Here is a 13,794-nt window from a genome sequence, read left to right on the forward strand (position 1 = left end):
ACACACCACCGTCACCATCGTCATCTATCAGCTCTAAAAAAGGAAAATTAATTTAATCTAGTGGACAGGTGAACAGAGTCTCATTAAAGTTAAGCTAAGTAAGTAAAAGAGACTGAGGATCACTACCGATTGCAGATGGGTTATCATGGCATCACCTTCAGACTCTGCCACGCACAAAGCTCCAGGGAAAACCACTGCCGTTCTGACTCAGACATCTGTCCCCGAACCAAGGACCTGTGGGTACCTAGGATCTCTCAGGAACTACTAAGTCCTTCTCTTGAGCAATTTGAAACAAAACTATTGATTTCCAGGGTTTACCCTGACTAACCAAGAGGCGCTGTGTTTAAGCAAGTCCTATGGCCACTGGAAGAGCAAGCTAGGTCAAGACTCCCACCAGCAGTGAATTCTACCTGGTCCTTCATGCTGCTTCTGGGTGCCATCCCCAGTTGCTCAGCTAGTCTACACAATGAGAGCTGCCTTCTCCTACAGCCAGGCTCTGTCCTTCTCCCATCTGCTTCAGCAGCACAGGGCAGCACTACAGATCAACAGTCAAAGATGCTAGGACTTCTGGACACAGAGGCCTGACTCCTGCTGCTAATGGGAAGCAACAGTGACACCTGCTCCTTAGTCAGATGGCATGGTCACCTCCCACAGCAGCTCCAGAGAAGAGGACATGGTTGTAATTTGGAAGTGAAGAACTTTTCCCATTTGCACTAAAAATGGTGTGTTGCAAAACCAGAAACCAGTACACCAACCTGTATTTCAGTCCTTGTTTTTAGCATTTTCTTCTCTCCCTGCCCTTTTATCCTCCCTTTGCAGTGTAAAAAGTAAGGAGTATGGCAGGGAAGACAAGCAAGAAAAATGAAACAGGAAGGGAAAAGAGTAAAAAAGTTTGAAAATGAAGGTTAAAACCTGATTTTTTTTTTTTTAATAAATATATTCACGATACATGAAAAAGGCTCGGAAGGTCTCCACAGAATTTTCTTCTCTGTTTTGACCAGGTTTATACAGGAGACCACACAAACAAGTGAAGGGGCAGCCATGCTAGATGGGGCTCTAGCATACCTGGGACAGATGGAAGATCTAAAGGCATCGAGGACAAACCAAATCCTCCTCTGGGGCTTAATGCCACGATTCTCAGTCCACAGGTCCCAAGCCACAGAGCGTCTCTTCAATTTAGCACCCATGGACCCCTGCATCAAATGAGGCATTTGGTTGTTTTTCACTTCAAGCAGGGAATTTGGCATGTCTTTCCTGCAAGCCTGAATACTGCAATGCACGTGCTATATCTATCGAAGTTAACAAATGTACTGTAGGGTCTTTTCCTGCTGAACTGGAATGCATTTGCTACCATTCACATAGGGTTGTGGTGCTGTTTCTTTAGCACTGACAGCTCATGTGGCTTCTGAGCCATCAGAATAGGATGTCAGTGGCCCAAGAGTTAAACCAACACATGTAGATGAATCCCAACATGAGCTTCCTTTACGAAGGTTGGAGTTTTTTTTACTTCCTTTTTCGAATGTCATCATTATTTAACAGCGCTACTGCTGTACCTCATCAAGGTACAGACAAAATATACCCTTCATTCAAATCAACATACTGATTTGTGAGCATTCAGCAAAATTTGTTCAGAAGTAAAAACAGTATGAGATGCAGCCCCAACAGCTAGACGGTATCATTTGGCTGAATATGAAGAGGCAATAGCATTGTTATAAGTAGAAAATTTTTATCACTTGTCTGAGGAAGCTCTGTTAGTGTAAAATTAACTGCTCCGTGTTGTTCCTTTACATTTTAGAGAGCAAATGGCCCTGCACAATGTGGTTTTCTTTGTCCTGAGGTTCGCTGGAGCCAGATTGGATAGTTGCTCTCCCTCCCAATGGAAATCAGAAAGCAAGATATGCGTTGGGTAAGTCAAATTATCACAAGATACAAACAGACATCTCATTTGTCCTGAGATAAACCATGTTGTCCGGAGACAAAAGTGTAATCGTTTGGATGTCCATGTCTGCTGTCCTGGGATAAATGCTAAAAAGGGTCATGGGATAGGAAGTACTAATGGGATAAGAAGTTTATCCCAGGATATCACAAAGCACCTCTGAAACAGTTATCCTGGGATGGCATCATTGAAACAATGGCAGAAAAGCGACAGTACGTTCAACTGCTCACTAAACCCTGATCAGAAGGGCGACATCTGTTCGTGTCCATAGAACCAAAGAAAAGTAGGAGCAGAAGGGGCCGCAGGGGACCATCTAGTAGTCCAGCCCCCTGCTCAAATCAGAATCATTCTTGACTAAACCATCCCAGTCAAGTGTCTACTTTGCTCTTAAAAATTCCCAAGGATGGAGAATTTCCTGGATCTCTGGGTAGGCATTTCCAATGCTTAACCTCCCTCAAAGGGAGAAAGTTCTTCCTAATTTCTAACCTCAAGTCCCCCTGCTGCAACTTGAGGATTCAACACATTTTTTAAAAAGAATAAATTGTTTTGCAAGGTCACTTTACCATTCTAGGACTTCCCAAAGCCTTTGAATGTATTTGGGAGACAGGGAAGTGTTCCTTTTGCTAAGAGAAATGCAAAACTCTAGAGCTCTTGCTCCAGAGATGATACTTTTATTAGACCAGCCACCTCTGTGCAAAAATGAAGTTTATTTTCTACTTATGAGGACTTTTTACCATCTTCAGTTTTCCCTAAGCCTAAGGAAGGGTATGTATTTCTAAAAAATTGCAGAAAAAGATAATTTTTTGTGGGCTTTCTTAGCTGGATTAATAAAAGGTATCTCTGAACCATGACTTCTAGTGTTTTGCACTTCATTTTGTCTCAGACCAATATGGTTACCAAATACACCCCTCCTACTACGATGCGGTCATGTTGTCCTCGCTTAAGCCCATCCTCTGAATATTCAAATATTCTCTCAAGAGCCATCCCACAGTATACCTCCCATACCAGGATGTTCAGTCTCAAGGACGGCTTTCAGTCCCTGTAACAGGGCACATCACATGTTAATGCCACTCACTGTTCCTCTTTTCCATTGGAAATCTCAGGATATCTTGAGTTTGTTCAAGCTCAAGATAGAGAAAACCATGGTTTAAGCCTTTGGATGCTGACTAGTTCATTGCAACCAAAAGCATGATTTTTGAAGCCTCCTCTATAAGCTGTCCTCAGAGAAAGGATACTGGAATAGATAGAGCACTTGGAATGGCCACTATTTTCATAAGTAGAGGAGAAGGGGCTAGGTGTGTAACTGATAATTATTCCCTCTTTTCCCCTCCCTACAATTTAGGAAAAGTGCTTCTGAAAATGCCAGCAGCTTCTTCTTTATCCAGTGGCTCATCCTTCTACACTCTGAGGTTGGGAAAGTTAACATCTGAACTGATTTTAGCAGTATGATCTGGAAAGCCTGGAGATGATATGTCACAGGCCTCCAATGCTACATTCATTTTTGGTGATTATTTTTTTAGAAAAGAACCCAGTGTCAAACCCCTGGGGACGTCACTGATGATGCTGAGAGACCAAGGGGATAGATACCTTATAAATACACAAAAAGGGGGCAAGAAACACTTTCTTCTCTTTCCCTAGGTGATACCATATTGTTCTGATTATAGGTTGACTTTTGTCCTCCAAAAAGCAGCAGTCTCAAAAAACTAGAGATGAAAAAGATTTTAATTAAATCAACTTATCTAGCCCTTGTTCCTTGCAGAGTATATTTAAATCAGCCGCAAATGCTCATTACCTGGAATAGAAATGACTAAATTATGAAAACCTAACCTTCAAGACAAAAGATAAAGTAATTATTAGTAGACTTCTGCTATTTGCTGACAACAGACAGAGTTACCATGACAATTTTCTTCTGTATTGACCTGAAGTCCTGGGAATCTAGAAGCACTGTAGGTAGATCCTGGGCACTTCGAAGGCAAGAGGTGATTAAGAAATACAGGCTTGCTGCAGTGCCACTAGTTCTCCTTCCCAGAAGTTTTGTGTAGGGAAAGCAGCCTTGCAGCTCTCAAGAGTGCGTAAGGATTTCATAGATTTCATAGACAAAGTCGGCTTTTCTGAAGTCAAGGACTTCTGTGCTGCTGACTGACTTGCCAGCTTTACAGCGGATGGTGAAGGTGATCAGCTCGTGGTCGCTGTCACCCAGCTTCCCATCGATCACTAGGTCGCCGATTAGGTCGTCCCCCGTAGCCAGTACCAGGTCGAGCAGCGCTTTGCCTCTCGTTGGCCCGTAGACTTCTTGAGTCAGGGAGAGGTCATCCACGCATGAGAGAAAGCTTTGCGACCGCTTGGATTTTGCTGAGTGATCTTCCCAGGAGATGTCCGGGTAATTGAAGTCCCCCATGACAACCAAGGTCCTGGAGCAAGTGGCCTCAGTCAGTTCCCGGGCGAACTCCTGGTCAAGCTCAGGACTTTGAGTGGGAGGTCTGTAGTAGACTCCCACCGTTGTGTCCCCTGTGCCATTTTTCCCACAAATTTTTACCCAGAGGGTCTCTGGCTGTCCATGCCGGTCGCCAACATCAGCTTGCAGGGACATGTAGCTTTCCTTCACATAGAGAGCTACACCCCCGCCCCTTTTGTCAACACGATCCCTCCTGTATAGGGTATAGCCCTCTATCCCCGTGGTCCAGTCATGGGTGGAGTCCCACCAGGTCTCCGTTATCCCAAGGAAACTTAGTATATTTGAGACACTATTGCAGATCCCAGCTTCCGGGGGCAAGGGATTAGGCAATGATATCAAAACTTTAAAATGTTTTCAGAGAAATTATAAAAATGTGCTCAAAACCAGATGAGGAATAAGAAAACCCAAAAAACATTTAAAATCCCACAACTGGTGATGACATGGGATAGCAACAGCACTTTCTGTACTAAGGGACCCCAACACTTGCACTCTTAGTCTATTTTGCATGGTGAAGGAAAGGAGGAAGAAGGGAATGGATTTGTTCCTTTTATGTCTCAACACTCCCAGAATAACAACTCCACTGGCGTGATGCACTATGTTTTCCTTTGGTTCAAAGATATTTTGTCAGACGTCATAGCTGGGATTCACATTCCTCGGAGAAAATAGCAAGCAAAGGTCATGCCATGGTTTTTAATTTATTTATTTAAAGAAAGAGAGGAAATATCCCTTTCGTCCATAACATTTAAAGGGAGTTCTCTCAAGTCAAAAGTATTTGACTTATCAAATAGCTACTAATTAGTAATAAAAAAACTTCCTAATTAGTAGTAAATAACTACTAACTGCTTATAATAAATAGCGGGGGGAGTGGAAAATCTACAGTTTTCACCACTACAGACCTGCCTTTAGGGAACTGGTCCTTGGTTCTCATGCAACCCCCAATTCAAACTATGTTGCACATACATTGACCACGGTACAACAGGGTGTTATAAATGACACCATGGATCACTATGCAGTTATCACAAGCCCTGCCATAACCCTGTATGCATTCCTGTACAGGGTACTTTGAAACCAAAGCAGCTGATGGAGAGCTTCACAAAAGTGCATGCAACCCAAATTATATCACACTAGTTTTTCCTCAAGCAGATACAGAACTACTCACACCCCTTTATAAACTGTATTCACTGGTTTATAGTGTTTTGTGACCAGTGACTGCATTTCCCTGTTTCCAACAAGCAAAATTCCAGTTTCACAGGGCTATAACGCATGAGGCCGCTAAGAGCACCTCAGCAGCCAGTGCCTATTTCTCCTTTACCAAGAAAAATTTTTCATGGACTTGCAGTGTAAGAAAAAAAAATCCACTCGTGCCAAGAGAGCTCTACCAGCCCAATTTAGAAACAGTCTGGCAACCCCTTACCTTCACAGGAAATACATGATTGTTCCTCCTAGCCTTTAAAATAGTATGAAAGAAGCCACAGAACTTCATCCAATACTTTCTGCATCAAGCCTATTCCTCCTATCCAAGCTGCAGCTCATCTTTGGAGAGATGCTCAGTCTTGATTTAAAGACTGAAAGCAAGCAAGATGTCAACATGTCCTCCCCATTAAAAATGCACCCTTCACTTTATTCCTTTATCCATCTCCAGTTTCAACAGGATCTTGGCCTGCTGGGTAACAGAGCTGTCCACTGTCAAAAGCTTCTTTTCCAGACTGGTGCTTAGACTGTAATTGCCTTCTTTAGGATGAACTAAATCGGTGCTGTGCAACCTAAAGCCCATGGGCTTGATCCAGCCTCCCAGATACAGCCAAGAGCCCAGAGAATCAGTGGTGAGCAACTTAGCTTAGCACATCCCCGTCGCTGCCCTATACCATGCTGCCGATTCCCTCTGCAGCCGGAAGCAAGCTCTTTCCGTCTCTCCCTCCACACCTCCTTTCCTCTAACGTTAGCAGCCACCTCCCTACGCGCCCCTCACAACACTCCCCTACCAGGGGCAAATAGTGGCCCTCTGTGTAGCTGAACCATAGTCATAGGGTGCATCTACGCTTTGTCTTATGACAAAGTAGCGACATGCTGCATCACCGTACGGTGTGCTACAGCAATGTAGCCATCGTGTGTCTACACATGATCGCCAGCTACAGATCATTGTAGTAGCTCACTCCCCAGGTATAGTGTGCTGTGACAACAAAGTAGTCGCAAAATTTACCTGTGCACCGTGTACACGGCACAGATCGAGGCCCCCGCAGTGAGGGAGGGAGTGGGGCACAGGCAGGGGTGAATGGGACTCTGGCCCCATTCACCCCAGTGTGCGCACATGTTGGGGGGAGCACATGCCTCGCGGGCTTCCACCGGGGTATGTGCAGCAACAGGAGCCCCCCTCCCTCTCTGCACCCCTGGACAAGCCACCCAGGCTCTGACTATCCCATCACCCAGCCCAGCTGGGGCCCCATTCACCCCAGTCCCTGCCTCCGTCTGTGCCCTGCTCCCTCCCTCACCACAGGGACCCCGATCTGCCCCTCCCCCCCAGCCCTTTCCCCTACACAAAGCCAAGTGGTACTTGCCTGCTGGGCTGGGCGGCCAGTGATCCACATGCCGAGCTGCAGTTGCGCGCGTCACCCCTGCTGCAGCCACCTGGAGCCCACGGCTGGACTGCCCTGAGGCCCTACCCACTGTCCCACGTTTGGGGGTGCTGAGCCCAGTTAGCCCCAGGCTTCTGCCGCCTATGTGGCTAGACTGCTGGAGCCAATTATGTCTCTGTTATATTATAGACAGAGCTGGTAAAAGAAAAAAATGGGTTTACATCAAAGGTTTTTCAGGGGGGAGGAAGTGTTTTAAATTTATCCATGAAATTATCCAACATCTTGACAAAATAATGCTTCCGTTTTGTTTCAAGGTTTTGAAATTCAAAGGTTTTCTTGACTAGTTAGTTCTTGACACCATTTTCACCCTTTTATCCCGAAAACTGAGAGTGGAAGAGAAAAAGAGGGGAAACAAATCATTTTTATACTTTAAGACAAAATAAACATTTTGTTTTGGTTAAAAAGAAACAAACCCATAAAATATTATAGAAAAAAATTCAAATTTATTTTGAAACGTCCTTTTTTCTTCTTGCACCAGAAAAATGTAACCAAAATGCTGATCAGCTGTAATTATGAATATATGGATCCAGGATACATTTAGCTGAACAAATCAATTTGATAGGCAGAAAGCTGTATACTTAGAAGCAACTGATTTTCCATCATCTGAAACATATTAAGTCAATACAAACCAACTTCCCTTGTCCCTACATTGTAATAGGGTTAGTGCTACATTTGAGATGGAGTCTTTCAGTTTAGTGTTTGTATTTCTAAGATCTAGAAACAGTTTAAAAATCGCCAGTCAGGTTGTCATTTCCTATATTTCCCAGCGAGGGGTGTTTGCATGATCAAATTCCTTTTAAATATTTTTGAGGCAGTGGAACAAAAAAGAGGTTTTACCGATAGGGACATTATTCAGATACTTTACTGAGTTCAGATGATATTCACCCAAGATGCCAAAGCAGCCTTGCTCTTCAGACATGCTATTAACTCTTACTTTCCAACATACTTTTTATGCTCCCAGCAGTGATGCTACTAATGTCTCATTACAGCTGTGTTGACCTGGTAGAGTAAAAGAACATGCCACTGAAATATGATAGACAAACATGGCTGGAAATGGGACCTGCATCCAGGCTTCCAGCCAGAGTGAGTAACTCAATGAGTGTGCTTCGTGCCAGGCAATCTCACTGATAATCCTGTGGTTGAAACAGTAAAAGCAGCGCTCTGATATCACAGAGAGCCTAATACGTGCGCACGGAGTTTGTTTTGCTTTGTTACTATTACTCCAGATAGAAACTTGCCATTGTAAAATTCTGCAGGACAATTTATTTTCAGTCCAGCTTCACTCTCTTGCCCATTTTCTGATTTACAGTATTGCTAGCCATAGAGTCTCACTGGAATGCACTATAACAACAACCGCAAATAGCTTTGGATAGAGCTAGTCTAGGGTTTTGCTCAAAGGGGCAGCACCTGCCCTCAAAGTTGGAATAAGGTAATACAATTTTAAATGCACAGAAGGATTTGAAAAAGTCTCTGCCCTGCTGCTCGGTGTCATAGAGGTGCAGTGAGACCTGGATAACGTGAAGGGCTCCAAATCAGATATGGTAGCTTTCACTTCAGGGTTTCTGGCTTGCATCCAATTCATATCAATAGCATGGACTATTGTGGTAATTCTTTCACTCTTTTGTGAAAAACTGCTATATGATTTTAAAATAAGCATTTCCTGTCCACAGATTGTTAGAGCCGTCCCAGGGATGTTAATAGGCAATACCGTTCTAGCAGAGAATTTCAAGAGCCCATGGAAAAGATCTCATTAGCAATTCACTTTTCTTATTAGGTGGTTTTCTTGACGAGCCAGCTCTTGGGACTCTATAATTGCATGACGATCTTAGATTTTATTTCAAAAAAGAAAAAGGGCAAAGCTCCTAACCCTCATGCCGAAAAACTTAAAACATACAAACCAAGCACAACTTGAAGGATCAAAAACCAAAAGGCAAATAAAGGGAATCCAAACATTTTTCCTACTTGTTTAAATGTTAATCTTGTGGTTTTGCAGCCAGCCTCGTGATTTTTGCAAAGCTTTGGCCATACTAAATGCGATACGATCTGAGAAATGTTCACATAACTTCTGTTTTAGTGCCACAAAGCGACGAGCCGAAGACACGGTTCTACGACAGGGATCTCTGGTGTGCTGAGGGTCTCACGCGTCAAGATGCTGCACCTCTGATCCTCAGACCACGGCTTGGGAGCAATGTGCTTGCTGCACGTGAGACCCTCTGATGATGCTCACGACCACCAGAAATGTTGCTTTCCACAAATGCATTTTGTTCAGGCTGACAAGAAAAGCAATAAGATGTTGCCTACGGTGCATTACTGGCTTCATGCCGTTTCCCAGGGTCAGCAAAAATTGGCTACCACTGCTCTACAGCTAGAGAGATCATCTGGGTCAGTGTGCACTCCTGAACCTGTTGGTGCCATGCCACACTAGGTCCCTCCTACAACCCGACCCTCCTTTGTCCTGTTTCATTCATCTTATCACAGCCACAACAAACTTTTATAGCACTTTTCCTTCACTTCTCTACTGTGTGTGTTTAACAATAGGACCTGATCCCTAAACCCCCAAGTAGAGTCCTTCACCCCTTCAGAGTCCTCCTGATGTCACTGAGCCAGCAAGCAGGGTCTACAGGTAGTTAGGAAAGCAAATGTGTCTTCTTGATACCTGTGCTGTAAGGACCTAACATATGTTTCATTACTGTAAAATAAATGCATGAGTTAGCTCAGTGATTAGTTTAACTCTTGTGTAAGGGGATCTGCCCCCTGCTTGGACATAACTCGCACCCCCCTCCCTGCCAGTTAAAGAACCCCCGAACTAGACAACGGCAGCAACTGGAAGTCATTAATGATTGTTCAGTGGCCTGTATAAAATAAATGGGTGGGTTCTTTATGGCTGCTCTGGGTGGCACCGCCACACACTTTGTACACCTTGGCGATGATCTCAGCAGAGGACTGAATGGGAGTAGAAACCAAAGAGTAGGTGGTCCCCCAGAACACAACACAGACCCACGGGCCAGGCAGCACGGGGAAATGCACACTGCTGCTGCACACGCTAACTTCTCTGGGGGTTCGACTCCTCCAGGCTGGCAGCTTGGCATCTTTCCAGAGTGCTAAATTCATCTGAAGGTAAAGGAGCCAACTGACCGCTTTACGCTTCCATGCAATATCCTCTCTCTCCCAAGATGATTGATGGGGCCCGCAAATATTTCCGGAGCTTTTTAACATTCCCCACACAATTGCTCTAGGTTGTGCCATTTAATTCTGCCCATGTATTTCAGCAGAGGGAGTGGATGCCAAAAGCCAGAGCAAAATAGGAGAAAGCACAAAGTCTACCTACAAAGAGCTACATAATTATCCCAGACAATAACTGCTATGATAGAGTGAAAGCCAAAAGGACATAACTTAGGGTACAACATAAATGGATGTTGTAATGAGCCTAAAACGAGGCACTATAAACTCAGGAAACTCAGAGTCAAGATTGAACCTGAATGAAATCCAAATAGCTAAAAAGGTGCAGAAGGGAAAGCTAGGATACACAAGGAAATCTGCCCTGTAGCACCACCGTTAAATGACCATAAGATAAGTTTATCAGGGGTGACCACCAAGATCTGGGGGAACGTCTGTTCACCAGAGCGCCGAAAGGGATGACAAGGTCAAACGGTCACAAACTCCTGCAAGACCGTTTCAGGCTGGACATAAGGAAGAATTTCTTTACTGTCCGAGCCCCCAAGGTCTGGAACAGTCTGCCAGCGGAGGTGGTTCAAGCACCTACAGTGAACACCTTCAAGAGTAAATTGGATGCTTATCTTGCTGGGATCCTATGACCCCAGCTGACGTCCTGCCCTTTGGGCGGGGGGCTGGACTCGATGATCTCCCGAGGTCCCTTCCAGCCCTGATGTCTATGAAATCAAGACTGATGGACCTACTTGTAATATCAGACCAGATGTTAGCTTTTTCTCTCCTGGCTTTCTTCATGCATTTCCAATATCCCTTTATTCCCATCCTTTATGCAACCACAGATTGACATCATTCATTTTTCCCAATGAGCTAGTATGTTCATAAAAGCATAAATAACATGTTCCTTTCATAGGAAAGTCCCATCTTTTGAAAATATTCCCCAATCAAAATCAGACTATAAAACTGAAATATCAGATCTTGTCATGTAAAGAAAAAATTGAAGAAATTTTCAGTGGAAATGTTGAAAGAAGAAAAGAAACAACATTACTAATCAAAATGAATTTTCCATTACAAATTAATATTTGGAAAGTAAAAGGAAAAGAGTTATTAACTGTCGTAACAATAATTCTATTCTTAAATGTCAATTCAAAAGGAAAAATACATATGCTTCCTTACCAAAATACAAGTTGTTATAATGGATCAAAAGTCTCCGTTTTAATACAATTATGTTTTATATTGAGAAAACGTTTTGGCAAAAAAATTTGAATTTGAAAATGTGAATGAAGCCAAGATCTCCCTTATCCTAACCAAAGCAATGAGGAGCCCTAAGCAAGAATCAGAAAGCCCCATGATGTCAAGAGATGTAAAAATCGTGGACAAAAAGATAGTCCTGTAAACACAGAGGTGCTCTGTACTCAGTGCTATCAAGAGAACTGGTAGTAGACACCCCTTTTGAAGAGTATATCTTTGCAGAAAGCTCTGCAATAAACCAGTATTCTTCAATCACTGCTGACAGAAAAACTTTCAAAGTTTAAAGCAACCACAGGGGAATACTATAAATAAAATATTTTACATATTATAGTATTGTTGGAGCAATGCAGCCATGATGCTCCAGGAAACATGCGAGAGAGCAGGATTTCGGTGGGTGCTATCTTATACTGGACAGCTGCACAGTTGGGATGGACTTAGACAAGCACTTGAATGCAACGCTCCCGAAGAAGAGCGTGCTGTATGCAAAAGCCTATCTAAGTCCCTTGCAACCGTGCTATTGGTTCAATAAGAGACACTGCCCACACAAATCCCTGCCTCTCGCACACTATATTATATTAGGGTGACCACCCATCGCTATATATATTTGGGTGGGCCAGTCCCAAAATATGAGCATCAAGTCCTGGTCCCAGACTGAATGACTCCGGGACAGCATTTGTCCTGGATTCCCCTTGACACAGTCAACTATTGCCCCGGCACCATGTGCAGGGATCCAGGTTTTCCGTTCACCGCAAGAAAACCAGAGAAAACAGCGCGCTTCCCCTTGCAAGCTGGCACAGTTCCACCCCGCAAGGGTTTGCTTGGGGCTGGAGTGAGCAAGAGGCAGTGGGCACCATGAACATGTGTGCGCATGCATATGCACATAGCCGGGATAGAGCCCCAGCTGCCTGCAGATAAGTCTATGGGAGGGCAGAGGCAACGTGGAGGGTCTGGGGAGGTAGACTGAGGCCCCCACAGTGAAGGAGGGGGTGGGCAGAGTTGGGGCTGGGGCAGAGATGGGGCTGGGGGCACTGGCCAGCCGGAGCAGTGCATGGGGCCCATAGGGCCAGGGCACAAATGCACAGTCATGGGGCCCGGCCAGGGAGTGGGACAGTAATGGACCCTGTCCAAGGGGCAGCGGAGGGGCATGTATCCCACCTCTGCGTTGTGAAAAGGTGGTCACCTATATTATAAACTAGCAAGCTGCCCATCAAGAATGACGGGCGAGCGGCAGGGACAGAGCATCACCACCCACCCCCCCACACTGCTGCCACTTTTCATCCAGCCGTGCGCAACCCCTCCCCCCACACTCTGTGCCCAGCCCCCCCACACCTCAGACACACACACACCCACCCACACAGCCACACACACACAGCCACACCCCGCTCCCACGTGCCACATACACACATACCACCACACACAGCCACATGCCACACACATACACCTGGCCACATGCCACACACCATGCACACACACACCCTGCCACGTGCCACATGCCACACACCCAGCCACACGCCGCACACACCCAGCCACACACACAGCCACAGCCACATGCCACCCCACACAGAGCACCACACATGCCGCCACATGCCACCCACTGCCACACACACGCCTTGCTGCCCAGCCCACCCAGTGGTGGGACTCACGTGACACTGTGCCGCTGTCAAAGCAGCCACAGCAAGGCGGGGAGCAGAGGCAGAGCGAGGCCACAGCTGCAGCCACCCCTGCCCCACGCACAGACCGGGGGCCACGTGCTCCCTGGCACCACCTCTGGAGGAGCCGCTGGGCTCCAAGTGCCCCATGACCCAGCCCAGCTTGCCCCATTCACTGTGACCAGGGCCTTGGCTGGGCCAGGTCATGGGGCAATCAGAGCCCAGCGGCTCATGCAGGGCACAGCACGGAGGAGCCGAGGGGGCGGTGCAGGCCTCCCCACCCCTCCCCAGCACCCCCGCAGCACATGCTGAGGTAGGAGCTGACTGCCCGTGCCCCTGGAGGAGCCACTGGGCTCCCATGGCCCCATGACCCGGCCCAGCCTGGGCACAGCCCCGCTCCTGCCAGGATCAGCCTGGCACAGCCTCAGCCCCAGTCCCCTCTGGCCCTTCTGGTGGCAGCTGCAGTGGCAGTGGCTGTGGGCTGCCACCACGACCCCCACCCTGCTTCCCGCTCTGCACTCCCTTCCCTGCCGGCTATTGGGAGCCAGGGGGAGAAGCATGGCACGTGGCAGTTCCCTGGCCCCCGACCGTGTCCGCCCGCTCCCCTGAGCCCCGGCGCAAAGTCGTGCCCTTGCGTGCCAGGGCCAGCCAATCAGTGCCCACTCTCTGGATGGCACATGCACAGTTGGCTCCAAGCGTTAC

General features: G+C 46.2%; 1 protein-coding gene across 3 annotated transcripts in view; it reads right to left on the reverse strand.

Annotated features, from left to right (window-relative positions):
* Positions 1-13,794, reverse strand: part of LOC149872568 (protein eva-1 homolog C-like) — a 307,247-nt gene that overhangs the window by 207,262 nt on the left and 86,191 nt on the right. The window lies entirely within an intron of this gene.

Source organism: Crocodylus siamensis, chromosome 1 (assembly GCF_052110815.1).
Source record: "Crocodylus siamensis isolate JL-2025a chromosome 1, ASM5211081v1, whole genome shotgun sequence".
NCBI lineage: Eukaryota > Metazoa > Chordata > Crocodylia > Crocodylidae > Crocodylus > Crocodylus siamensis.